We start from the raw sequence: 27846 nt of genomic DNA, 5'->3' as shown, positions 1-27846 counted from the left end.
TCTATTTCTGTTGCCTCCTTTAAAAATATTTTTATTGGAGAACTCTTAAAAGCATCTCCCAAAGTAGAGAGAATAGTATAATGACTCTAATTGACTGCAAAGGTTATTTTTGCCAAGCTTGTTTCATCCATCCCCATCCACCATTGTTTTTACCCCCTTGTTTTAAAAGTTAATAAAATTGATATTAGAGAACGAGTGCCTCACTCAAAGTGCCCTATAAAAAGAAGATATAAAATTATAGCTCAGGCCAAATTTTTAAAAAAATTATAAAAAGTTCTTTTGAGAGATTAAAACTGAGGAAGAACAAAACATAAAAGATAAACCCAGCCTGAGTGAAAGTCACTTTCCACCCTTGTCAGTAGATCCTCTGACCTTGGCAAATTAAAAGATCAATTGTAGGATAGGTAAGCAATATAATATATACACTTTTTTCAGGCCAAGAGATGTATTTTTAAAATATGACTTAAAATGGTTAGGTTGCTTTCTATTTTTCTGTGGAGTTTAAACTTTTAGCAGATGAAAGGATAATGTTCAGTGAACCACAACAACAAAAATCTGCATGTCCATTGTTGAACATTTTTTAAAAAGGTAATATGGGGAAAATATTTATTTTCTTAAATTGCAATTCAATGTCTGTCAGTGAGAAGATAGCTCCATTTGTGTGTTATTTATACCCATATAGCCCGCTCTTTTTTTGGGGGTAGAGTTAGTGGTAGCATCTTTGTGAAATATGATTTTAAGAGGGCAAAGGTAATCCTTTTCAGGTAACTAAAGCACACTTCCTAATTAAAACTGAGAGGCAGACATCTGGTCTTCTCCTAGGACTATGAGAAAATGTTTTATTTTATAAAACCAGCAGTCTAGATTGTCATATTTGCTGTTCCTTCCATCAGCCCTTTCAGTTCTAGCTAAATCCCATCCCTTCTCTCTCTCCAGACTGCACCACCAGTGCCTAAAAAACTCACATTTTCTAGGTGCTCAAAAATATTTCAGATATTGCAGAATGAACCACTATTGGTTTATCTGACACTCTTCCCATTGTCTGCAAACCTTACCTTTCTCGGCTTTCCAGCTCTCTTGTCCCAGCTCTATTCCATCTTTTCATTGATTGCAGTGTTCTGACATTTAAAAAAGTGGTGAAAAGTAAAGAGAAAGTGAAAGTCGCTCACTCATGTACAATTCTTTGCAACCCCATGGACTATAGTCCATGGAATTCTCCAGGCCAGAATACTGGAGTGGGTAGCCGTTCCCTTCTCCAGGGGATCTTCCCAACCCAGGGATCACACCCATGTCTCCTACATTGCAGGTGGATTCTTTACCAGCTGAGCCACAAGGGAAGTCCAAGAATACTGGAGTGGGTAGCCTAGCCCTTCTCCAGGGGATCTTCACAACCCAGGAATCGAACCAGGGTCTCCTGCATTGCAGGCGATTCTTTACCAACTGAGCTATCAGGGAAGCCCAAAACAGTGGTAAGTGTTCCAAAATGTCTAAGAATGACATCTTGTGCCAGATGCTATGGGTGTATATCACCTTTTACAAATCTATGGTCACTTGAAATGGTGAAAAGGGGAAGGAACCTGTTTGGGTGGCAAAAGGGAGCAGAGGACCGCTGAACTGCTGAGGCTTTGGAACTCAATTTCTGAGTCTCCAGGCACAAGCCAAACATCTAAAAATAGAACTTAAGTGTTTTATCAACAAGAACTACATATTACTGCCACTTGATGCTAACAAAGCCATATCTTTACAGTGCATTATATTTTGACTTTGCAACCCCTACCATTTTTGATGCTTAGTAACAATTTGAACATAGCCAATATACACTGTAGCACTCTGCACTGGATGATGGTACCTGAAGCTCAGTTGCAATGTAATAGCAGCTTCTAAATACCTTGGACAAAAGAATACTTCATACAGAATGACTGCCAACTGATTATTACCTCCATGATGGAGAGATCAAGTGGAAGTGGAAGAAGACAAAATTCTACTATGAGAAAAGCAGAATGGAGAAAAAGCAGTGTACCTTGAAAGTGAAACCCTAAAAAATAATGGGCCACAGATAGATAAACAACAAAGACCTACTATATAGCACAGGGAACTATACTTAGTAATTTGTAATAACCTATATGGGGAAAGAATGTGAAAATTATATTTATATATATATAAGAATATATAAATCCAGGAGCCCTGGGTTTGATCCCTAGGTTGGGAAGATCCCCTGGAGAAGAGAATGGCTGGAGAAGAGAATGGCTACCCACTCCAGTATTCTTGCCTGGAGAATTCCATGGACAGAAGAACCTGGCGGGCTACAGTTCATGGGGTCACAAAAGAATTGGACATGACTTATTTTTCAGTGACTAAACAAACATATATGTGTGTATATATATATATACACACACACACATATATATACACAACTGAATGACTTTGCTGTATACCTGAAACTATCACAACATTAAAAATGAACTATGAATTTTAAAAATGATTAAAATAATGGATCCCAGAGATCACATATAAATCCTTTTTGTTAGTAAGCTATAGTTTCTACTCCTTGAGATATCTAGAAAAATATTTAGATATAACTCTTTGCTAAGGTGGGTGACTCAGGCTAACATTTCTTCAACACATTTCAGTGAGGCAGGAAGAATATTTAATTTAATTTCTTTTCTATTTCATTTCAAGTTATGGTTGCTCAAGACCAGTACTGTTGACATTTGGGGCCAGACCATTCATCGGTGTTGAGGCTAGGAGGGCTGCTGTCCTGTGCATTGTAGGATGTTTAACAATATCCCTAGTGTCAATCCACTAGAGGTCAATAGCATCTCCACTCCCCAGTTGGAACAACCAAAAAACCTACTCCAGACATTGCCAAATGTCCCGAAGGGGCAAAGTCATTCTCAGCTGTTTTAAGTCCCCAAACACACCTGTCTGTTTAGCCTCTCCTCCTTTTTATCATCCCCTATCCAACAAAGGCCAAACTCACCATCCTATTCATTCACTTTTTTTCAAGTCTATAAATTTACTTCAATGAACACCTGTGAAAATTAAAAAAAAAAAGCCATAAAAGGAATGGGTGACCACTCAAAAACTTCTGATTTCCACTCTCCCTTTCTGTTAAAAGAATTTGTAGCTTCTAAAGCAGACAACTGTCCCTTTCAGGCCCCTTATTTCGAAGGTAAGATCACATATTTTGAATATGGCATTACAATCAAAATAACCTAACTCAAGATGATGACTTCTTCTACTTTTTCTACCTTTCTCTCTGTAGGAGGAACGCAAGTCTTAATTTTTAGGAAGAACACCAGAACTATGTAAATACTTAGCACTTTAAAGGAAACTCATTTTCACTTCAATGAATCCTTGCCAGGAGACACGATCTTAAAAACACAGAATCTTCACCATGATGCCTAAGGATAACAGCCCACAGTACTTACAGCCTCCTACCCAAGTTTCTATGGTGATGCTTGAAGGCAAAGGGTTTGAATTCAAACTGCCAAGTAATCTAAAGAAAACCCCTTGCCTCATTCCTCAAAGGAGTTTTAAAATAACTTGTTGAGGGAGGGAAAAGATTTATACTTTATACTTTTTAATACAATTGGTTTTTTCCTAAATTAAGACATTAATTTTCAAGTGAGACCTCCTGGATTCCTAATGGGCTAAGGATAAGAATTCTAGACCAGTTTTCTAAGACCCATTTTCTTTTTGACAATCAGGAAATACTAGACATTATTTAAGTAGAGGCCGAGTTTAAACTTGCCATGTAGCTAAAAAATCATCAGCAAAATATTAATCACAGCTGAAACCTGATATATACTCTCCCATGTTCCTTAGGTATAATACATTCCATCGATTAAAAATACATTCCATTTCCTCTAAGTGCACATTCAATCTGTCAAACTGGATGACAACACCATAAAGCTGCTGAAATTCTGAAACCCAACCTGCTAAACATCCTGAATAGCCCTTTTCCAAAGAAAAGTTACAAGCAATGTACGTATCCTTTTCAGATGTGAAAACGTCTCAAAATTCCCTAAGAAGGATTTCAAAATAGTCCCCTATTAAACTGCTGAATATGAAGAGCATTTCAAATTTCCAGCTTAATTTAAAATTTCCATATTCGTTGTCAATGGTACTCAAAAAATTTTTCCTTGTGCTCCTAGGAATGCTGCAGGGTTTCAGATCCCTCTAGCAGACATAGGCAGAAACCCTTGAAAACCGTGGGTTGTATCTTTAAAAGGTGTCAAAGGAAAAGCAGAAGAAATGCTGTAATCTCCACCCACTGTCACTTAAAGACATAGCAGCCCACGCTCTCTGCACGCCTAGCCAGCATCCTGCATCCACCCTTTCTTTCAAACCCACTGCATTAGACTATGGAAACTCAGGATGTGTGGCCACAGCGGCCCCTGCTCTGGCTCCAGCTGGCCCACCATGTGGCGTGGCCGTGACCTTAGTCACACTTCCCCCTAACATCCTGTGAGTGGGCTCAAGCTGGAGCCAGACCTTCCCACCGCACTGCCAGCCCTGCTCCTGGAAATGACAAACCCCACTGCCTAAAACATTCCATTCTCCTCTAATACCAACAGAGTTTCCTGCTCCCCACCCCTCCTGAACAACAGGTCTTTGAAAATCATTCACCACCCTGGTAATACCTTTAACCATTTAGCTATGGAGGGAGACATTTACAACTTCACTTCCAATCCTCACAGATGCTTGTTCTCAGATTTTTAACTCAACTATTTTAACTATTAGCATAATAATCATTTCTTCAGGAATTATAAGCCCAGCTAACATTCAGAATCTAAAACAGAGCACTGAAAAATCTGCACAACGAGCTCTCTTGGTTCAAGAAGTATTTCATTGCCTCAATAGGGTGCTTGCTGGATTCAGATTTATAGAAGCACTGTCTCCCTGGTCTTTTTCTACTTGGATAAAAGGATTTCAGAAAGCCCTGACTTGTATGTATAACTCTTGTGCTTGAAAAAGAACTTTTCATTGTATAAATAGGTCAATGAGAAAAGAAAAAACGCTCCCCATTTAATTTTAGTGGTAGTGTCGAGAAAGAAGCAACTTTAATTTCATTGAATGATGGAAATAACACTACTGATTGGCAGTATTAATCCCACCTTCCTTCTAAAATGCACATCTAGATCCAAGGATGGTTTTTCAAGCAAAGATGTAAAGCTGGGTAGAGTAACACCAAGGAGACAGTTCACGTATCCATTGTTTAAATTCATGCTATTCTAAATATTTGAAAACAGACAGAGAGCTTCTGGGTCTGCTTAAGATGTTGACAGCCCACTCCACCCTGTCTTTCCCAGGGAACACAAACTGTAAAACCTGGAAGGACTGCCTGGAGCAGCTCTTTGAGGACTGAGGAGTAAATAGTAGCAGGCAGATTAAGGAAGACCAGAATTCAAATACCACCGAAGTGCCAGTGAGTTTACCATGACTTTTTCCTCTAGTATGCCCCAAGAGTGAACTCAACACATTGCCAGCAGGCACCAGGCACAGACAGAGAGCCAGGAGATGCCCTGTAGTTCTGGTTCAGGGAGCAGGAAAGAAAACTCCTGACACTCAGAGAGTGAGGGAAATCCTTCATTTTTTTCCTCCTCTCTGTTCTCTCAGGCCACAGCCCCCAAGAGCAGCCTGGGGCAACAGGAGCCTGCAGGACCAGAACTCTGGAGGGGGAGAACATTCCTCTGGGTTCAGCAGAACGGTGGTTCCAAGAGGATGGGGCCAAAGCTCGCGATATTTTTTTCTCTCTCTGGTGTTTCTGTTTTTCTCTATTGCTTGAACTGGGGATGTGGGCACAGATGTGAAAGTACATGGTGGAACAGAATAATGAAATCCAATTTTTTGGTTAAAAAAGGGAAAGTCTGGTGGAATTAGAAACTACTGGAAGACAACAATGTCTTACTGTATAGCACAAGGAACTATATTCAATATCCTTTGATCAACCATAATGGAAGAATAGAAAAAAGAGTGCATATATATGTATATATACATATAGCATCTCAGGTGGCGCTAGTGGTAAAGAATCGGCCTGCCAATGCAGAAGATGCAGGAGACATGAAAGATGAGGGTTCAGTCCCTCGGTTGGGAAGATCCCCTGAAGGAAGGCATGGCAACCCACTCCAGTATTCTTGCCTGGAGAATCCCATGGCCAGAGGAGCCTAGCGGACTACAGACCAAGGGGTCGCAAAGAGTTGGACATGACTGAAGTGACTTAGCATGCACGCATATATATATATATATATATGTGCGTGTATATATATATACACACATATACATATATATATACTCAAACACATATATATGTATAACTGAATTACTTTGCTCTACAGCAGAAATAAACACATTATAAATCAACCATACTTGAATCAAATAAAAATTTTTAAAAAGTACTGTTGAGATCACAGAGGAAGGAACTTGGGAAGAGGCCCCATAAATGGTTTCTTAACTCTTAGACTCACCTGTAAGCTTTACCTGCATGGATTTCATCCTAAACAGCCTACTGAAAACTCTGAGAACTGAACTGCCTAAGTCCCAGACAGGTCACTGGGGAGCATATATATCAGACACATCCAAGTACCACTGTCAAGGCTTGGAAACTTGAACTGTCACTGGGACCAGCAGAAGGTGGGTTAGAACTTGCTCTATGAACCTAACCAAGTAGACTGTCTGCTAAAACAAAGATAGCAACATTCTCCATGGGCTTTCAACAAGATACAGTCTCATAATACTCAAAATGTGCTGGATAAACTCCAAAATTACCCAGCATGGGAAAAGACTATCAACAGATGCCAATGTCGAGATAACAGAGAGGCTTGAACTACCAAAGAATTTAAAATAGTTATTATAAAAATGCTCCAGTAACCAATCATGTGCAATCTTGGAACCTATAAGTGAAAGTGAAGTCGCTCAGTCATGTCTGACCCTTTTTGACCCCATGGACTGTAGCCTACCAGGTTTCTCCGTCCATGGGATTTTCCAGACAAGAATACTGGAGTGGGTTGTCATTTCCTTCTCCAGGAGATCTTCCCTACCCAGGGATTGAACCCAGGTCTCCCGCATTGTAGGCAGATGCTTTACCATCTGAGCCAAAATGTGAACAAAGACAGAAAATATATAAAGAAGAACTGCTGGAAATTTTAGAATGGAAAAATAAAATAACTGAAATAAAAACTCACTAGATGGGCTCAGTGCTGTGTGGAGATGAGTCAGTGAACTTGGAGATAAAACCATAGAAATTAGCCAATCTGAACAACACAGAGGAAAAAAAAAAAGATTTAAGAGCAAAACCACAGTGCCCCAGGGATTTGGGGGACAATAACAGAAGGTCTGTCATTTGTGTCATGGGAGTCCCAGAAAAAAGAGAAAGAATGCAGTGCAGGAAGAAAATCTAACAACATAATAGCTGAAAACTTCCTAAACTTCTCAGGAAACATAAATCTAAATATTTATTTATTGATTGATTCATTTGGCTACGCCAGGTCTTAGTTGTGGCATGCTGCATCTTTAGTTGTGGTGTATGGGATCTAGTTCCCTGACCAGGGATCAAACCCAGGCCCCCAGCATTGGGAGCACAGAGTCTTAGCCACTGGACCACCAGGGAAGTCCCAAGAGACATAAATCTGTACATTCAAAAAGCTATCCTTCAGGAATGAAATACTGATATCCTCAATTGAAGGAAAACTAAGATCATTTATTGGTGGCTGACTTCCTCTAAGATAAAGAAAATTAAGAGGGAAGTGATAACACAAGGAACATGAAGACTGAAGAAAGAGCAAGAGAACTGGTAGATATCTGGTTAAAAATAAAACATGATACTTTTCCTCTTGAGTTCTTTGTTGAAAGCAAAAATTATAACATTGCCTATGGGGTTTTCAAAGTATGCCAATATAACAGATCAGATGAAAGTAACAACAGAAGGGAGGATAAAGGGACCTTTATTATGGTCACAATTTCTACAGGAGGTACTGAATAAAAAGATACAAACAGAAACACAAAAGATCAAGTAAAATAAAACACTAAGAAATAAAGAAGGCAGGATACAGGAAACAGATACTTGAAAATAGAAGGAACAAACAGAAAACAATAATGAAATGATAGGCATAAATCCAATATCAATAATTATGTTAAACTCAAATGGTCTAAACAGATGAAAAGACAAAGACTATGAGAATGAATAAAAAATATGAGCCATATGCTAACAAAAACCTCACTTGAAATATAATACTATCAGTAGATAGGTTAAAAGTAAAAGGATAGAAAAAGGTATACTATGAAAACACTTCAGAAGAAAGCTGGAGTGGCTTTACATCAGACAAAACAGACTTCAAAACAAAGACAATTGCCAGAGACAAAGAAGCACACTACATAAAAGGGTCAATTTGCCAAAAAAAGATGTGACAATCTGAAATGCATTTGTATCTAACAACAGACCTTCAAAATACATTAAGCAAAAACTGACATAACTCAAACAAGAAACAGATAGATCTAAAGTTATAGTTGGAAGCTTCAAAACTCCTACTTCTCTCTTAGTAATATATAGTAGAAATAGTAGACAGAAAATACCACCAACCAACTGAATCTCATATTTATAAAACATTCTAACCCACAAAAGCAGAATATGCATTCTTTTCAAGTACACATAAAATATTCACCAAGATAGACCAAACTCTAAAGTATTAAACCTCAACAAACTTCAAAGAATTGAAATAATGCAAAATATGTCTTCTGATCATAATGAAATTAAACTAGAAATCAACAATGTTACTTCTAAAGTAATGTATGGGTCAAAGGGAAAGTCTCAAGTTAAAAAAAAATTAATTGAACAAAATAAAAATATAGGCTTATCATGGGACCTCCTGGCAGTCCAGTGGTTAAGAATCCATGCCTCCACTGCAGGGGACATGGGTTCGATCCCTAGTCAGGGAACTAAGATTCTGTATGCTGCATGGTGAGACCAAAAAAATAAAAAAATACAAGATATCAAAATATGTGTGATGTAGTTAAAATGCTACTTATGGGGAAATTTATAACAAATAGTTATATTAGAAAAATGAGAGGTCTCTAATCAATAATCTAAGCTTCCACATGCAGAAACAAGAAAGCAAAGAGCAAAATTCACCCAAAGCAAGAAAACGACAAAGAGATGAAATAAATGAAATTGAAAGGGAAAAAAAGGCAAAAAATGGAAAGAAAGAAAAATCAATGAAAACATACACTGGTTATTTGAAAATATCAATAAAATCACTAAGCCTCTAGAAAGACTGACAAAGGAAAAAAAAAACAACTTACTAACATCAGGAATGAAAGAGGGAATATCACATCATTCTCACTGACATTAAAAGGATAAAAGGAAATATTACGAACAATTCTAAACATATACATTTGATAACTAATATTGCTAATATTTTTTATGTTTTTTTTTAATCTATGTTCTTGAGGTGTATGGGTCTGTGGTTTTGTCTTTGTTTTGTTCTTTTTGCCATTTTTGGTATCAGAGTGATGCTGGCCTCATAAAACAAACTGGGAACTTTTCCCTTTTCTGGAAGAGATTGTCTAAAATTGGTGCTATTTCTTCCTCAAATATTTGCTAGAATTTACCAGCAGAACCACCTGAGCCTAGAGATTTCTTTTTCAGAATGTTTTAAACTATGAATCCAGTTTTATTAATGATTACAGAACTACTTAGGTTATTGATTTCATCTCAGATGAGATTTGGTAGGCTATAGCTCCCCCCCACACAGGAATTGGTATAATTTCTTGTTGAATTCTCAAATTTGATTCCCCTTGCATTAGAGAAGAGACAATTGGATCCGGGATTTTCCAGATTGTCACAGAGAGGGCTCCAATCTTCTTGGCAGTAAATCAGATAGGGGGAGGGGAAGGGGGAACATATAGGGGGTTCAGGGGAGGGGTTTTGATATGGTAAATTTCAGGCTCCTAGCTTCTGAGACTGGTCTGTCACATACCACTGTACTTACTACAGTCATCTAAATCCCTATTACCTGGCCAGGCAGAGGATCTGAAGTGTTATGAGGTGGCTAGAAACTGTGGTGCTGGAGCGGGGGCAGGGGGTGGGACATGGGAGTGGAGGCTGAGGTCAATTCTAAGTCCAATCAGCAGGGGAAGGCCAATGTCTCCACCCTCCTCTCCCACCAGAGCAACTGCCCACTGAGCCACCTCCTGGGATTCCTCCATCTTACCTGCAGCAAACAGCCAGGCATAGGTTAAGGTTGACAAGGCTTCTGCCCACAAAGAAGCAGAAGTCTTTTTAATTCTTTTATTATTTCGAGGAGAACGGGGCTGCAACAGGAAAAGTGTGGAAAACACTGCTCCCAGATGTCCCAAAGGAGGTGACGGGTTCTGGCCTGGCCTCCTGAGGAAGGCCCTGGGCCAGCCCTTCCCAGCCCAGGGCAGGGCACTTCAATGGAGTCAGCCGGGGTTTGGAAAGAAAGTCGTGGCATTCAACGGACTGGCTGCAATTCTTCCTCCATTTAGTCAGACTCACACACTGAGACTCATAAAGCTGAAAGTGACTGCATGAATCCCCCTTCCTATGGCCTTATTTCACAGATGAAGAGACTGCAGTCCAGTTATGGGAAGTAGCTGGCCCAAGGTTGCCTATGCTGTTGAGGCAAAAATGGGATTGGGGCCCAAATTCCAGGTTCCCACCAGTGTTCTTTACCCTACACATAAAAACAAGAATTGACTGTACAGCTAATATATATATATAAGGCAATGTGACAACAGTTCCTGTCATCATGGAATTTGAACTTCAGTGGGGAGTCTGGATATTCAATAATTACACAGGTAATTGTAACTAAATTGTAACTAAAATGAAAATGAGTATTAAATAAGAAACAATGTAATGAATATAAATATATTAACTTAAAGTTTTCCCAAAATACAAACCCACCACCATCAGCACAACTGTCATAGTGATCTCGATGGGAAAGTTTCACTTTGAAAAACTGGGGAATTATCAAATGTGAGGGCTTCCCAGGTGGTGCTAGTGGTAAAGAACCCACTTGCCAATGTAGGAGACATAAAAGACGAAGGTTCAATTTCTGGGTTGGGAAGATCCCCTGGAGGAGGGCATGGCAACTCACTCCAGTATACTCACCTGGAGAATCCCATGGACAGGAGCCTAGGGGGCTACAGTCCATAGGGTCGCAGAGTTGGACACGGCTGAAGTGACTGAGCAAATGTGATCTTTCACTGACTGAGTGAAACTGCATGTTGTTCAAGTCAGCAACCCAGACTGCTTTTGTCCCTAATGTGAAGCACAATCTTAGACAGGTACACGAAGAAGAATGTTACAGTTAGTATACTAAGGAACTAGACAAAAAGCTGGACATTGAAAGGAATAACAGTTCTTGCCATGAGTCCTTTCTTGAACCAAGATGAAAGAGTCACTGTAAGGTAATTCAAGTCAAGCATGGCCCAGATACTGCAAGGAGGTAGCACCACAGCCACCAAGGCCCTGAAACATGCACCAGCATGACATACTCCAGAGAGCAGGAGCCCTCTACTCAGTAAACTGGATAGTTCTGCAAGGTAGAGAATGAATGCCCATAGGAATCTATTCCAACAGCTTGCTGATGAAGAAAGAACAAGATGAAACATGCACAGATAAAGCTTCTAGTTTTATCTCAGAATCTGATCAATGTGACATTTTAAATGGGAAACTTTTATGAAAGTTTAATAAGTTACACTTTTGGGAGATGTTTCCCCTACAACTGGTGCTCTCATCATGGAAGTATTTAAAGGGTCTCTCGTTTTCCCACGTACTTTCTTTTTTTTTTTTCCCTCATACTTTCAAGGGATAAACAAAATCATGGAATATGAGACTTGAGGTGAAAAGTGGCCATCACTGAAGCTTTGCACATGGTAAATTACCACGTGAGGAAAAGGAAATGGCAACCCACTCCAGTATTCTTGCCTGGAAAAGTCCATGGACAGAGGAGCCTGGCGGGCTGCAGTCCATGGGATTACATGACTGAGCATGTGTGCACGAGAGTGGAGGGAGATGGGTTGGTAGCAATAAAGTGGTAGAACTAAAAAAAAAAAAATTACCACAGGAGAGAGTTTAATAAAACAGACTCAAGGCTAGAGTCCATGAACTGATAATTCTATTGTATCAGGAGGTCTTTTAACCATAATGATAAGGATTGAAATAGGTGTACAATTCTACATGAAGCATAGAGCCTTCCGTAAGAAAAAAAAAGGTCAACTTACCTATGAAGTGGCAAAGATAACTACTAAAAGAGATGTTTCCAGAAGCATCTCTACCAGATTGAGAAGTGGGGTAAACAGAACATGTAGTTTCTGACAGAAAAGCAGGAGGAACTGTCAGACAGTCAAAAAGCTTCTCGCTTTATCTCAGAATGTATAGGATTTAGGCCATAGCTATAGAAAAACAGGTATGTGACCATGCATCTGGGCTCTCTGCTCATCATCCCAAAATGTCTAAAGGTGTTTATTTTGGTTAAAGGTATAGAATTTAAGATTTTTAAAAATTTCTTAATGTATTCACCTTAAAAACTCAGATTCACACCTGCCAACTCTTATGGGGCAGAAATAATTTATCATCATCACAACAGGCTGTAAAAGTCTAAAGCGGGAACTACCACAAAGGCTTAATGGAATCTCCCCCTTGACAGTTATTAATAATAGAATGGTTTAGTTCACATTTCCCTCACACCTCAGGAGCTGGTGTAGTAACCTCAGGAGTACCTTGTTAGTTCAGTGATTCTGTGAATCAATGGAAAAATGATGACAACTAATCTTGGGCTCTATGTTTCAATGCCTTGATAGAAGAAAGGACAAGATGAAACACACACAAAGCTTCCAGTTTTTAATCTCTTGACAAAAAATACCCCTTATTTTGATATATGTTCACTGATGTATCCAGAGCACCTAGTACAGAGTCTGACATATAGTGGGACAGCAAAAGACATGCTTTTTGGAATAAAGAGAAGTCTTAATATTAGACACAAATTCTGTCAAACTAAAAATATATGCCCTGAAAAGTCACTATTTTGTTATTCAGAGTGATATACAAGGAAGGGAGGAAATAGCAAACCAAACATCCATTTTGTTATTTTTTTCTTGGTATGATTTGGTGAAATCAAACAAGTGAGGATACCTTTTATTGTTTACTATGTATGTGATTTGACGCAAATGATTTGAATGCCGCTCTTAAGTATCTATGTGTACGTGCGTGCTAAGTCACTTCAGTTGTATCTGACTCTTTGTGACCCTATGGACTGTTGCCAGCCAGCTCCTCTGTCCAGGAGGCAAGAATATTGGAGTAGATTGCCATGCCCTCCTCCAGGGGATTTTCCCGACCCAGGGACTGAACTCACATCTCTTATGTCCCCTGAATTGACAGGCGGGTTCCTTACCACTAGCGCCACGTGGGAAGCACCAATATCTATGGCCTCATATTTAAAATAAGGCCAATAATCTCTCCCTCACAGTATCACAGTAAAGATTAAATCTGTCCATATTATTTCAGAGCCTAGCACATAACAGCTGTTTTAACAAATGAAGACCTACGAGAGAGTATAAGAAAGTTTCTCACAGTCTTCTTTGACCTCAAACACAGAACCCGAGTAGAGGTATGTATCATCCGTGTCTCTTTCTGAGTTTGCAAGTGGAACCCCAGGAAAGCTTTCCAGTCAGGTGATCTGCTCACTGTAGCTCTTTAGTGGTAGATGGGAGGACAGAGGTGACCAGTGGGATTCTCCACCTGGCCCTGAACCCTCAGGTCCTGTGCCCTCAAGGAAGGAGTGAAGGTGCTTGGGAACAGAGGGGCACTGGAAAGGATGCCACCAGTAGGTACACAGGGAGCATGATGCTTAAGAGCAGGTGACAGGTAGACAAGCATACGGAGCACCAGGGAAGGATGGCTGGCCCCAATAAGGAGCATATGACCTCTTCCTCAGAGAAGCAGCCTTCATTTAACCAGCAAGTAAAAGGACATTTGGAAATAACTTCTACAAGCTGTGATTTGACAGAAAGTTCTAATGAATGTATACCGAAGCTTTCCAAAAAACAGCTCTGAAATTGGCTGGTTAATTTGGCCTAAACCGTAACATACGGATTGATCTAAATGCTGCCGAGAGCTTCCATTTTAAAAGCAAGATATATATTTTTTCAATACAGGTTTCACATTAAAAAAAAAATTGTAAGTGATGTAATCAGAAGGTCAATACTCACCAAGCTGAGCAAAAGTATTTCTCTTTAAGAGGGCACCAATCAAGCAGAAGTGATTCCCATCTTTATCTCCTAGATAAGCCATATGCTATTTTAGTTTTTTGCATAACTTCAAGGATGTTGCAACCTTTTAGGACTCAGTTTCTCCATCTGTTCAAAACAAAAAAGCAGGGAAGGATGGATCTAGCTCATTCTAAAACACTATGCTTCTATTCTGAAAACAGCAATCATTGGTACTTCCCTCTAGGCCAGGAATTTTATTACTAAATATGCTTACCTTTTAAGATGGGGTTACCAGGGAGGGACTAGAGTTTAAAAAAGAACACAGTGAGTTAACACAGGCTTAAAGGAAAACTTCAGAGACACTCTGTTTATCCTAAAACAAGATAGACTACATCATCTCCTTTTTCCTTTAATCTAATTTCCATAAACCCATGTCCCAAATGTCAGAAACATCTCTCACATTAGGTAGTGTGTGTGAACGTGAAAATGTTAACTGTGCAGTCATGTCTGACTTTGCAACTCCATGGACTGTAGCCTGCCAGGCTTCTCTGTCCATGGAGTTCTCTAGGCAAGAATACTGGAGTGGGTTGCCATTCCCTCCTCCAGAGAATCTTCCTGATCAAACCTAGGTCTCCCGCATTGCAGACACATTCTTTACAGGCTGAGCCACTATTAGCTAAGGCCCATCTTAAGATAAAATAAATCCACTTATAAGCTGGGAACACACTCTTGCTAAGTATGTGATTGTCAGAACACAAAAGATGAGCACAGTATTGAATCAATAGCTTATTGAGGACCCAGTGCAGCATACTAATCTCAATATCCTTGCTTAGCCCATAGCTAGGAGTGCAAGTCAGTCAAAGCTATGGTTTTTTCCAGTAGTCATGTATGGATGCAAGAAGGCTGAATGCCAAAGAATTGATGCTTTTGAACTGTGGTGTTGGAGAAGACTCTTGAGAGTCCCTTGGATAGCAAGGAGATCAAACCAGTCAATCCTAAAGGAAATCAATTCTGTTTATTCATTAGAAGGAGTAATGCTGAAGCTGAAGCTCCAAAACTTTGGCCACCTGATGTGAAGATCTGACTCATTGTAAAAGACCCTGATGCTGGGAACGACTAAAGGCAGGAGGATAATGGAATGACACAGAACAAGATGGTTGGATGCATCACGGACTCAATGGACATGAGTTTGAGCAAGCTCCGGGAGATGGTGAAGGACAGGGAGGCCTGGAGTGCTGTAGTCCATGGTGTGGCAAAGAGTCAGACATGACTGAGAGACTGAACAACAAGGAATGCAAGATGCTGACCAAAAAAAAAAAAATCTTGAAAGAGGGCTCTCATTTAGTACTGATGATGGAAGAAACACATCCATTTTTTGTGATCAGTTCAGTTCAGTCACTCAGTTGTGTCCGACTCTTTGTGACCCCATGGACTGCAGTATGCCAGGCTTCCCTGTCTGTACTAAGACTCATGTTCATTGAGTCAGTGACGCCATCCAACCATCTCATCCTCTGTCATGTGAGATTTTTTGTTATACATACAAATTATAATCAAGTTAACATACCAGCAAAGGTCTTATTTTGTACCATTCTCAGTAACGGAGGACAAGTCATAAAAACAAGGTATAGACAAAACCAGCCTGGTTTAAAAGCATGGGCTATTTAGAGTATACGAAGAAAAATGGATTTTTCATAAGTTCCAATATAGAGAATACCTTAATATTCATTAAGTACTGTAAAAAATCTTCCATAGACCTTAAATTTGATAATACTGGACACTCTAGGAGCCCAATGTAGGTATAGAAAATTTTATATTTATCAAACACTAATAACTGTACAGACTGAAAAAGCAGAGAGCACTCACTCACAGAATAAAGATTTCTAAAGCACATAATAATGACCAAGCTAGGGAACAGTTGAACAGTTTTACTCATTACAATGGCCCTGTACTATAACCACTTAAAGTGTTCTTGGTTTGTAATCATACAAGTCCATTTCTTAAAACTGGAGAACTATTACTGTAGCCAAAGGTCACCAAGCACCTATGTTGAGAGTCACTAAAAGAAAATCCATTTAGGAAGAAGTAGATTTGTACAATGTCTGGGAAGCAAAACATCAACTCGATATTTCTAAGGGGAACATGAAGTCCTCTTTTTTCACTCCATCTTGTTTCTTTGGACCTTAACACCACGCATAAAATGTCTAACTCCGACCATTTTGAAAGCATTCTCCTAAAAGCACAAAGAAATTTTTAATTACAAAAGAAAGAAGTGGTAAGATTTTCTCCCACTTATTTTAAGAGAAGAAACATACAAAGGAAACCAAAATATTACTTAAAATTCCTGATGCTAAACTCATGTTGTCAAAATAAAATATGGAGGCTCATGGAAAATAATCGCAACTTTGCTAAATACTAGCATAAAAATTATTTTTAATGTAAAAACTATTTGTTAAGGGTCCAGTCTCGAATGAACATATAGAAATAAAACCTTCTTGACAGAGATAGCTGGGCAAATAAATTCTTTATTTCTCTCATATTTTTCAGAATATGTTCACATAGTTCTTAATTCACAAGGCATAATATGGTTTACTCCACTGTATAAATGGATTCATTTGGAAAGTCTCCTTTCATTCACAGGCTTAAAAATGCTTGCTTCCTGTGTTCCAGGAGAACATATTTATAATTAGTAGTTTTTCTAAGATTTACTCTGCATGCTTTTCATGTGACTACGACATTGACAGGGCTAACCAGCACGGGGTAGCAACTGAACAGGGGCAAAATCCTCACTTACTAAAAAATGTTCACAAGCCTGTACTGGTAAGTCCTTGGCCTTCAGTGTTTATGTCCCTGAGGCTTTGGTTAGGTTTTAGACAGCATATTAAAAAACAGAGACATTTCTTTGCCAACAAAGGTCCATCTAGTCAAAGATACGGTTTTTCCAGTAGTCATGTATGTGAGAGTTGGACTATAAAGAAAGCTGAGTGCTGAAGAATTGATGCTTTTGAACTGTGGTATTGGAGAAGACTCTTGAGAGTTCTGTGGACTGCAAGGAGATCCAACCAGTCCATTCTAAAGGAAGTCAGTTCTAAATATTCACTGAAGGACTGATGCTGAAGCTGAAACTCCACTACTTTGGCCACCTGATGTGAAGAACTGACTCACTGGAAAATACCCTGATTCTGGGAAAGATTGCAGGCAGGAGGAGAAGGGGACGACAGAGGATGAGATGGTTGGATGGCATCACCGACTCAATGGACATGAGTTTGTGTAAACTCTTGGAGTTGGTGATGGACAGGGAGGCCTGGCATGCTGCAGTTCATGGGATCGCAAAGAGTTGGACAAGACTGAGTGACTGAACTGAACTGCACTGATTTTACCAGAAAGGAATAACGCAGCTAACAGTCACTAGTATATTAATATATGACATGCTAATTTATTTCTGTCAGCAAAGAGGACACCAGATGAAAGGAAATTTAAAGGGCCTCTCCACTCCCTTCTCCCCTCCTCAGTGGCCCAGCTGGATTGCCTGGGGTCTAGGAAATCAAAGGAGAAAAAGGCAGAGGGTTCATAATACTGGGTAAGGAACTTGAAAGACTGATTTATCTACTTCCCTGGTTTGCTTTAAAGGCCGGCAATTCTATTTTGTGTTTCGTTGAACTCTCAAATAACTTTACCAAAGCACACAGATAAAGGCAGAAATTAACATGTACAAAGCAAAAAAATATATGGAACATTCACTTACACAATTCATGGAAAAGCAATACATTTGCATCTCTCTGTCAAGTGAAGCATTCTGGGAAAGCAGACATCCCGGCTTCCCAAAGCCCCACAAGCCTCTGCAGCTTGGCTACTTTAGGGGTGGACCTCGGTTCCAAAGACCTTTTTGCATCTTGGAACCATAGCACATCCATCCTTCCCTTATTCCCGTGTTAACTCAATGATGAGTTTTCTGAGTAAGGTGATTCTGTTGGCCAAAGGAGGCCCCCCCAACGCATCATTTCCCCTTTGTTTAGAAGGCAGTTTCATTTTATACAACACCAAACTGGGAGTTGATTTGGGAAAGGTGAATATGAAACAGCAGTAAAGGAAACTGATATAGCTTCTATGGAAATTCTGGGTCTTTTTGTTGCTTTGAGGTCAACCTGAATTCACGCCAGTCATCACATTCAAGAGGATGCTCAGACAGTGCAAAAGGCAGTATTCTGGCTAACAAGCCATAAACAAATGAAATAAGGTTCGAACTGTGTCTCCTCAATTTGTTATTCTCAGCTTTCAAATACAATACAAACTCCCCTATGGCTCGATTTCCTTTTAAGAAAATTGTAAAAAATTACTCCCTGCTTCTCACTAATTTTCAGAACAAGTAAAACTTGTAAAGCATTTTGCAAATATATATAAAAATATATTTTAAAAGACTGGAGGGGGGATGAAATGTATAATCAGGATAAATACTTCTAGATGAAAATTCTTTTAGAACTACCTTGTAGTTTTTTGAAAGTGAAGGTGAAAGTCACGCAGTTGTGTCTACTCTTTGTGACCCCATGGACTATATACAGTCCATGGAATTCTCCAGGCCAGAATACAGGAGTGGGGTGCCATTCCCTTCTCCAGGGGATCTTCCCAACCCAGGGACTGAACCCAGGTCTCCCTCATTACAGGCAGATTCTTTACCAGTTGAGCCACCAGGGAAGCCCAAGAATACTGGAGTGGGTAGCCTATTCCTTCTCCAGTGGATATTCCCGACCCAGGAATTGAACCGGGGTCTCCTGCATTGCAGGCGGATTCTTTACCAGCTGAGCTACTGTTTCAGTTTAGTTCAGTTCAGTCGCTCAGTCGTGTCCAACTCTTAGTGACCTCATGGACTGTAGCACGCCAAGCCTCCCTGTCCATCATCAACCCCCAGAGCTCACTCAAACTCATGTCCATTGAGTTGGTGATGCCATCCAACCATCTCATCCTCTGTCGTCCCCTTCTCCTCCCATCTTCAATCATTGCCAGCATCAGGGTCTTTTCAAATGAGTCAGCTCTTCGTATCAGGCATTGGAGTTTCAGCTTCAGCTTCAGTCCTTCCAATGAATATTCAAGACTGATTTCCTTTAGGATGGACTGGTTGGATCTCATTGCTGTCCAAAGGACTCAAGAGTCTTCTCCGACACCACAGTTCAAAAGCATCAATTCTTCAGCACTCAGCTTTCTTTATAGTCCAACTCTCACATCCATACATGACTACTGGAAAAAACATAGCCTTGACTAGATGGACCTTTGTTAGCAGAGTAATGTCTCTGTTTTTCAATATACTGCCTAGGTTGGTCATAACTTTCCTTCCAAGGAGTATGCATCTTTTAATTTCATGGCTGCAGTCACCATCTACAGTGATTTTGGAGCCCAGAAAAATAAAGTCAGCCACTGTTTCCACTGTTTCCCCATCTAATTGCCATGAAGTGATGGGACTGGATGCCATCATCTTAGTTTTCTGAATGTTGAGCTTTAAGCCAACTTTTTCACTCTCCTCTTTCACTTTCATCAAGAGGCTCTTTAGTTCTTCTTCACTTTCTACAACCCTAGAGAAATATTTTTCATAAATATTCTTTGAACTGAGGAACTGTCTCAGATTGGAGACTATAAAGGAGACAAGATGACTAAAAAGCACTGTGGGATCCTGGATGGGATCCTGGAACAGAAGGAGGACGTACATGGAAAAACTGGTTGAAATGTGAAGAGAAGCCTGGAGTTTAGTTACAAGTTTTGTACCAATGCTCATTTCCTGGTCTTGATAACAGTTCGTGGAAGATTGAGGAAGCTGGGTGATGGGGCTATGGGACCTCTCTGTACTGTTTTTGCCAGTATTCTGCAAATGCAATATTAGTTCTAAATAAAAAGTTTTAAAAAACACTCTTTGAGACAGAAAAACCATTGATAAATGTTTTATTAAGAACCTCAGCAACAAGGATTTACCATATAATGTAGGGAATAATATTCAAGAACTTGTAATACCCTATAATGGAAAATAACTTGAATATATGTGTGTGTGTGTGCATGTATGTCTATCTGAATCACTCTGCGGCACACCTGAAACTAACACAACAGTGTAAATCAACTATACTTCAATGCTTTTTTTTAAGTTATATAATTGGAAACAAAAGAAGAACCTACATCTTCTAAATAGTGTTTAGTAAAATACATATGATTTGCTTCCACTAGTGAATTGATTCCACCCTATTTTCTTCCATGATCAGAGATATCTCTCTTCACGTATCTATCATCCATCACCCAATACAAATGTTTCTTGAGCTTCTTTTATAGCTCTAATGGGCACCATCTCTTTGTATAGCAGATACTATGATTTGACTTCTTGCATAAAGCAATGTTTGCTTTCCTTTCTTGAAATGTCTTCTTCCAGGATACAAGCTTTGTTGTCATACCAGAATTTTTTTTTTATTGTTGACATGTTTCCTTTATTGAATTAAAATTATACCAGTACAAAATAACAATGTATGTCATACCAGAATTTTAAGATAAGGTTTATGAATTCAGTCATTCAACATAATACTCAAGCTCTTACTTTGGGCCACATCATCTAAATAGTCTGAGGCCACCCATTCTCTTTAGTGGTGACTAACATTGAAGACTTCGCATCCTCCTGCAGACTTGAAAAGTGCGTCAGATCCAGAGAACAACTTTGAAGGAGTGAACAAATGCATTCTACTTTGTTTTCCTGACTCTGAGGCTGCTCAATGGAAAGGGTGGTCTAGACTCCTTTTTTTTAATGTCAAAGTTTAAAAACCTTGGTTTCCTTTTAAGTTAAAACCAAATTGCTAAGAGTCTACCGGCTCCAGCATGGTTTGGCTTCTGCTCTCCAATCGCATTTATCTGCAGCATTTCCAGGCCCATTCAATAGTCTCCTTGTGAAGCACTCCTGCCATCTATGTTCTTGGGCTTTCCATTGCTCTCTGCTGAGAAGCTCAAAAAATCTCAAGACACCAAATTCCATTCCCTTCTGAAGTTTCATTTTAGGAAAGCTATTTCAAACATCACTAATGTGAATTTTTTAAAAAAGAATTAAACTCATGGAGGGGTGCTTATGTGTCAAAATGAAAACTGAATCATGCTATTTACTAATCTATTTTCAAAGCTCTAAACCTAGATGAGATTGGAAAATAATTAATCTCTGAATTTTATAGAATATGCATTTATAGTACTTCAGAATGAATTGGAAACTGTGATTCTACCTGAGGGACAATATTTAAAATGCCTGTCCCTAGCCAAAACTAGAAGACATAAAAGACAGAAGACACCCTCAATTGAGATTAAGGGGCCATGCAAATGCCTGAGGCAATTCTTGAATCCAATGTCCATATAAATCCTTTCTCTCCCTTCATTTCTCATTCTTGTAAACCAGCAAAATCTATAAAGGATACATTGCAATAATCAAATTGCACCTTAAAAGCTATTCCCTTTTAAACATAATTTGCTGCAATTGTGAATGCAAACATTTTAGATGAAATCTTCCCTAAATATAACACAAAACTCTACAGTATAGCTTTTCTGGTGCGCTAAACTTAACTGAAATTTATCACCAGTTTTGAAGGAATGGTATTATGTGAGTCTGGTCTCAGCACCTCCAAGTCTGAAAAATGGGTCTCCTAAATTTAAGACAAAATACTGAAATTATCTTCAATGTTAAATGCAGCAGTACACCCTTTCATGTTGAAATTACACTGAGGGGACTTCATAATATATTTTCTACTAAAACTTTCAATTCATTATTTCTAAAACACTAGACTTCTTTAGAAAAAGCAAAACTGCTCGTCAATTTGCCTACAGACACTCATTTATTTAAATAAATATTCCATTTAATTAACCGTTCAAAGACCCTCAGATAATATTCTCACCAAGGAAACCTGAAGCTTTCTCTTTCCTATCCATGCCATTCAAATTCATGCACTTGAGACAATTTTCTCTTACTTATCATACTAAATGGGGGACATTATTTATTTATCCAAGGCCTCACCCAAATGAACAGAACTAATGATTGCCTTCCGTATATATGTAGAATATATTAAAAGTGACCCATGTCCCTGGAAATCCCGAATTATGAGAGAAAACAAAGCTTAACAGAAAAGACAATGGGAAAATAAGTTCATTTAAAGATTTTAGCTAAAAACTGAAATCCCATCATGCCCTAGGTGTAGATGAGTCTGTTATCTTCTTCCAGAAAAAATTAATTTCCAAGACACAGCTAGAGAAATCCACCTTTAAAGTTTGATTCATGATCTTCTTATTTCTTTGATCAAATAAGTACCTGCTATACGTTAGACACTGGATTAGATGGGTGCTGGTATTACAATGATAACCCATGTGGTGTCCCTTATCTTTAGGGAATTTAAGTCTAATGAGGCAAGAGACCACTCATGGGACAAGTCGCTTCAATGGTGTCTGACTCTTTGCAACCCTATGGAGTGTGGTGCGCCAGGCTCCTCTGTCCATGGGATTCTGCAGGCAAGAATACTGCAGTGGGTTGCCCTGCCCTCCTTCAGAGGATCTTCCCAACCACGGATCAAACCTGTGTCTCCTGCAGCTCCTGTATTGCAGGCAGATTCTTTGCCACTGAGCCACCGGGGAAGCCCACTCAATAATCAGTGTCAACAAAAATAAGGCAGATGTTATGAGAGAAAAAGACAGCAAATTTGTTATCTGGTCTCAGGTCAAATACTGTTGGGAAAATGAGTTTCAAGGAAAATAAATTAACATTTAAAAATATTTTCAACAAGAACAAAAACAAAACATTTTCTGATTAACACTCAAATAATTGGAAATTCCACAACAGACTTTCTGTCTTTGCACATTCTGATCAGTTATATTTTTGCTCTATCTATAACTTATAATCTTTCATTTTTAAAAAGAGAGCATCTATGTTTATGAAAAGGATGGTTTGTCAGTCCTTATACTTTTATCCCATGATTGGAAACAAAAACTAAGAAAATAAACTCAAATAAACCTTTTATGTTTCCAGTTTGCAGACACCACCACTGACCTTTTTGTTTTTGCTTACCACTGGACACTTACGGCGTTTTTTTTGATGCAAAACCACAAGCAAGCTCATCTACCAAGAACTACCCCCAGGAAGCCAGTGGAAAAGGAGCCATATTTGAAAGAACTCCATCTAACTCCCCTAAGAAGAGGAGAAATAAGACTTTGTAGGGGTGAACTGAACTACTTCTAAATTTCCCAGAGGGAACCCTTACTTGTGACCAATTCAGCTGCCTTTTGTATTATAGGAATCTTAAAATAGTTCTCCTTGTATTTATATCCCTTCTAAATTCACTATTGTTACTCATTATGAGTTCACTGGCATTAGTCAGCACAAGTCAGTTAGTCACTATATTTTTTAAACCACCAACTTCCCCCGCCCTTTCTGGTTCTCTGATCCTTTCAGCATTTTGCAACATTTAAAAGATGAGTAACTATACACAAGAAATGCTGTTGGGCATTTTTTTACATTGTTTTTGGTTTAAACAGTGACCATGTCCCCATTAATAAAAGGAGTACATAGTCACATTTTTTCTCATGAAAAGGTGACACTTCGTTTAAACCTTAGGATTAAAATTTTATTTCGCATATATTGGTTAATCATCACTTCTCGTAAACTTTTTAAAAATTAGCTCACACACATCATTTATTCAAACAATAAATCAGTGAATGGACACTATTCTTTCTTTTGATAAAAAGACCCTGGTCTAGTGTGATTTCTGTTAACCACAGGTGGAGAATGGAAAATAATCCAGGGAACTAAGGGTTGTATCGGCCTTTTAAAATTATTTGTCAAAGATGAGTTGATAAATAAGATGTGATTTTAAAATAGTAATGGAATATTACTCAGCCACCAAAAAGAATGAAATAATGCCATTTGCTGAGATTATCATACTAAGCAAAATCAGAAAGAGAAGACAAATACCATGTGATATCACTCATATGTGGAATCTAAAATACAACACAAATTAACATAGCTACAAAAACAAAGAAAGAAAGAAACAGATTCACAGCCATAGAGAACAGACTTGTGGTTGCCAAGGGTTCTGGGTAGAGGAGGGAAGGAATGGGAGTTTGGGCAAACTTATATCTAGAATGGATAAACAACAAGGTCATAATGTATAGCACAGGGAATTATATTCAATATTCTATGACAAATCATAATGAAAAATAATATATATATACATATATATAACTGAGTCACTGGTGTACAGAAGAAATAAAACATAGTAAATCAACTATACTTCAATAAGATTAAAAATAAATAAATAAAATAACCTGTCAATTAAAACCTGACATATTTATTCCAACTTATCTTTTCAACTTTATCTGTTAAGACCTCCCCAAATCTTTCATTGATTCATACTGCATTGAAGTGAATAAGCATCTCTGCTGTGAGCCAACTGAGAGACCTTGAAAGCCCTCTTCCCTTCCTCTCTCCATCCACGTCCAATCACCTCAAAGCAGATGCTCCCCACAGAAACCTTCCCCAACCACCAGAGCTGCCAGGCATTGCCTGCTCTTTGAACTTGTGCTATAAACTTATTATCCTGATCCTACTTATCACATACCTACATCCTCTCTTCCTAAGCGAACAGTATGCTTATTCTAGAGAATCTATCCTTTGGGGTCTCTCTTTAACCTACAGCACCAGGCATTTGAACATACACACCAAATATTTACAAAGCCAATCTTCTCCATTTTCCCCTTTCTAAAGACAAGACATCACACAGACCCAGATCAAATTCTTGTCCTACCTGAGTTTGGGTTTCCTCTTCCATCATTCAAGCAGCTTGACATGGCCATTGTGTACAGACAATTAAAACAAACAGTGCAAGGATTCCCCAGTGAACCAGTAATAAATAGAAATCAACATTTGCATCTCCCCATTTTCCTAATAAGCATGACAAATGTGCCCTTCATAGTATTCAAGTAATCTGTCACTTCATGCATGCATGCATGCCAAGTCACTTCAGTCATGTCTGGATGCAACCAGACATGCAACCCTATGGACTGCAGCCTGCCAGGCTCCTCTGTCCATGGGATCCTCCAGGTAAGAATACTGGAGTGGGTTGCCATGCCATCCTCTAGAGGATCTTCCTGGCCCAGGGACTGAGCCCACATCTCATTATGTTTCCTGCACTGGCAGGCAGGTTCCTTTAATTCCACATGGAAGCACAACATTATGAATTGTCTATTTGGACTTTCTAGAATAGCTACACTGAATTGAGGAGGGGTTTTTGTTATGAAATATAGGGACTAGATAGACTGTTTCTCATTGAATTTCATAACAAAAGGAAAAGTAGAAGAAGAAAGTGGTTGCCAAAACGCAAATGGGAAAAGCAGGAAGTAGAGGTCACTTTTTAGCTAGTCCTTCACTCTGGGGGAGCCTAAAAAAAAAAAAAAACTTCACTAATCAATTGCTTTACTTTTTTCTCTCTCCTGTGTATATGGAGAAGGGAATGGAGAGGAAGAGAACCAAGAGAAGGGCCAGGGTGTTTACCAAAAGAACAAATTTCGTGTTACAATGAACATAATCTTTCTAAATATGCTTGTCATATGCTATTGTTCCCAGCTACTTTCAAAACCTTACTTCTTAATTTATGACAATTCTGTAACTAGCCAGAAGTTTGATTTTGTAAAAAAGGGGAAAAAAGTATGCTGACAAAATGATGGAAAGTATAGCACTTTACACTTAGATGTGTACATTTCATCATATGCAAATTCAAAGGAAAAAAAAAGACCACTGAGAAAGAAACACTGAATTTACAATGCAGGAGCATTTACAGGCAAGTGTTTCTTTTAATGCATCATAAAACAAGACGGGTTAATGGATTATAGATGGTTAGCTATTTGATAAAGCAAGTCTCATAAGATACAGGTCATCTAGTGTTATATGTTCACTGTAAAATCCTTTCAACTTTGCTGCAGACTTGGGGATATTCATCAAAAGGGTTAGGGGACAAAATTAACAATGTAAACTTATGTTTTGAAGCCACACACACACACACCCCACCACCACCACACACAACACACAAATGACTCGGTAAAGATCTTTTAAAAATATTTATTCTTGCTTCCAAATTGGCAGTCACAAAGCAGAAAGTCCTTGGCTTCCATCTGCCTCATAAAGCAGAGCCCTGGCCGCAGGGGCCAGGTCTGTCAGGGCCCTCACCTGACTCAGGCCTAAGAATCAGCTGACTGCCCTGCCACTTGGCAGGGCTGGGGTGTGCACCTCCTCGTGGGCAGGCTGTCGTGGGAGGGAAGACAGAACCGGCTGGCACTGCTGCAGAACCAACCACGCACCTGGGCTTAGGTCCCCTCCTTTCCCCACATCCTGACTCCATTGCTGAAGAGCCAGAGGGTCTGGGGGTCTCTGGGAAGCCAGAGTCCAAGCACACAAGCGTTCCCCCAGACACTCAGGTTTCTCCGTAAGATGCTGGGCATTTCCCTCAGCTTTTCTTCTCCCCTCACCCGCCTGGCAGCACCCTGCCTGGCTTTCCTAGGAGGAAATCAAAGAAGGCGCACCCTCTGTGGTTCCTCACCCTTATCCAAGCATAATAAAAGGGTCAGGGAGGGGAAAAGGCTCTTTCTCACAGCTTGTACTTGCCAAAGACAGGAAAGCTAATGACACTATAGCAGCCGTGAGGACAGGGACTCCCCAGCCACCATCCAAACCTGGCCTCCCAATCTGCTTCATCACGTTGCTCCCAGGAAGAACCAAAGGCAAGAAAGAGTGAAAACAGCACCACAGGATTGTCTCCCAAATCCTGTGTTCTTTTGTGTCATACTCTGTCCCCTAGTTCTCTGGTAACACTTATTAGACTAAATCCAGGCCATGGAGTGTACTGCTTCTGTGGTTTTGCTTGAGCTAGAGCTGCTTCAACACTGAGTGAGGGGCTGGAATCCCCACAGAAGCTCATCTGTGAGAAAGGCCCACACAGTCCAATGAGAAAGCCCATTACCAGCCTTAATGATCTCATAGGTCATCCATCCTTTCCTGGCTCCATCAGCTCCCTTCCTGCCCTGCCCCTTTTCCCTTATCTCTTCTCTCTAGACATTTGAGTGAAACACAGACAACTTGAGGAGAAAAATGCCACTGTTTATCACACTCTCCAGCAAGCACTTGAACACATGCTTTAGTCAGTGCGGGGAAATGAAAGTCGCACATTAAATATTACAAACGAAAATTCTATTTCTTACCATGTGTGACTCGTATGTGATTTTTCTACGTCCTCTGTGGTTGGGTTGCTGTAAGTCCCAAGCAAAGCTTTCATAAGAACATTTTACAAAGACACACTACTTCCACAGAGACACAGACAAAGAAAATGTGGTATATACATGCAATGGGCTATTATTCAGCCTTTAGAAAGAAGAAATCCCCATCATATGCTGCAACACGGTTGAACCTTGAGGACATAATGCTAAGTGAGATGAGCCACTCACAATAAGACAACTATTGCATAATTCCATTTATACAAGGCATCTAAGTAGTCAAACTCGTAGAAACGGAAAGTGAAATAGTGGCTGCCAGGGGCTGGGGATGGGGGCTCTTTAATGAGTACAGACTTTCAGTTTTGCAAG

The 27846-nt window shown here is 39.4% G+C and overlaps 1 long non-coding RNA gene across 1 annotated transcript in view; it reads right to left on the bottom strand.

The window, feature by feature from the left end:
• Positions 1-27846, bottom strand: part of LOC133052486 (uncharacterized) — a 109988-nt gene that overhangs the window by 46039 nt on the left and 36103 nt on the right. The window contains exon 3 of the long non-coding RNA XR_009692055.1: positions 14233-14379. This is a non-coding gene — a long non-coding RNA (uncharacterized LOC133052486). The remainder of the gene's footprint in view (positions 1-14232; positions 14380-27846) is intronic.

The sequence above is a fragment of the Dama dama genome, chromosome X (genome assembly GCF_033118175.1).
Source record: "Dama dama isolate Ldn47 chromosome X, ASM3311817v1, whole genome shotgun sequence".
Lineage (NCBI taxonomy): Eukaryota > Metazoa > Chordata > Mammalia > Artiodactyla > Cervidae > Dama > Dama dama.
Note: the sequence above shows the minus strand (reverse complement) of the source record. Positions and strands in the feature narration are given on the sequence as shown.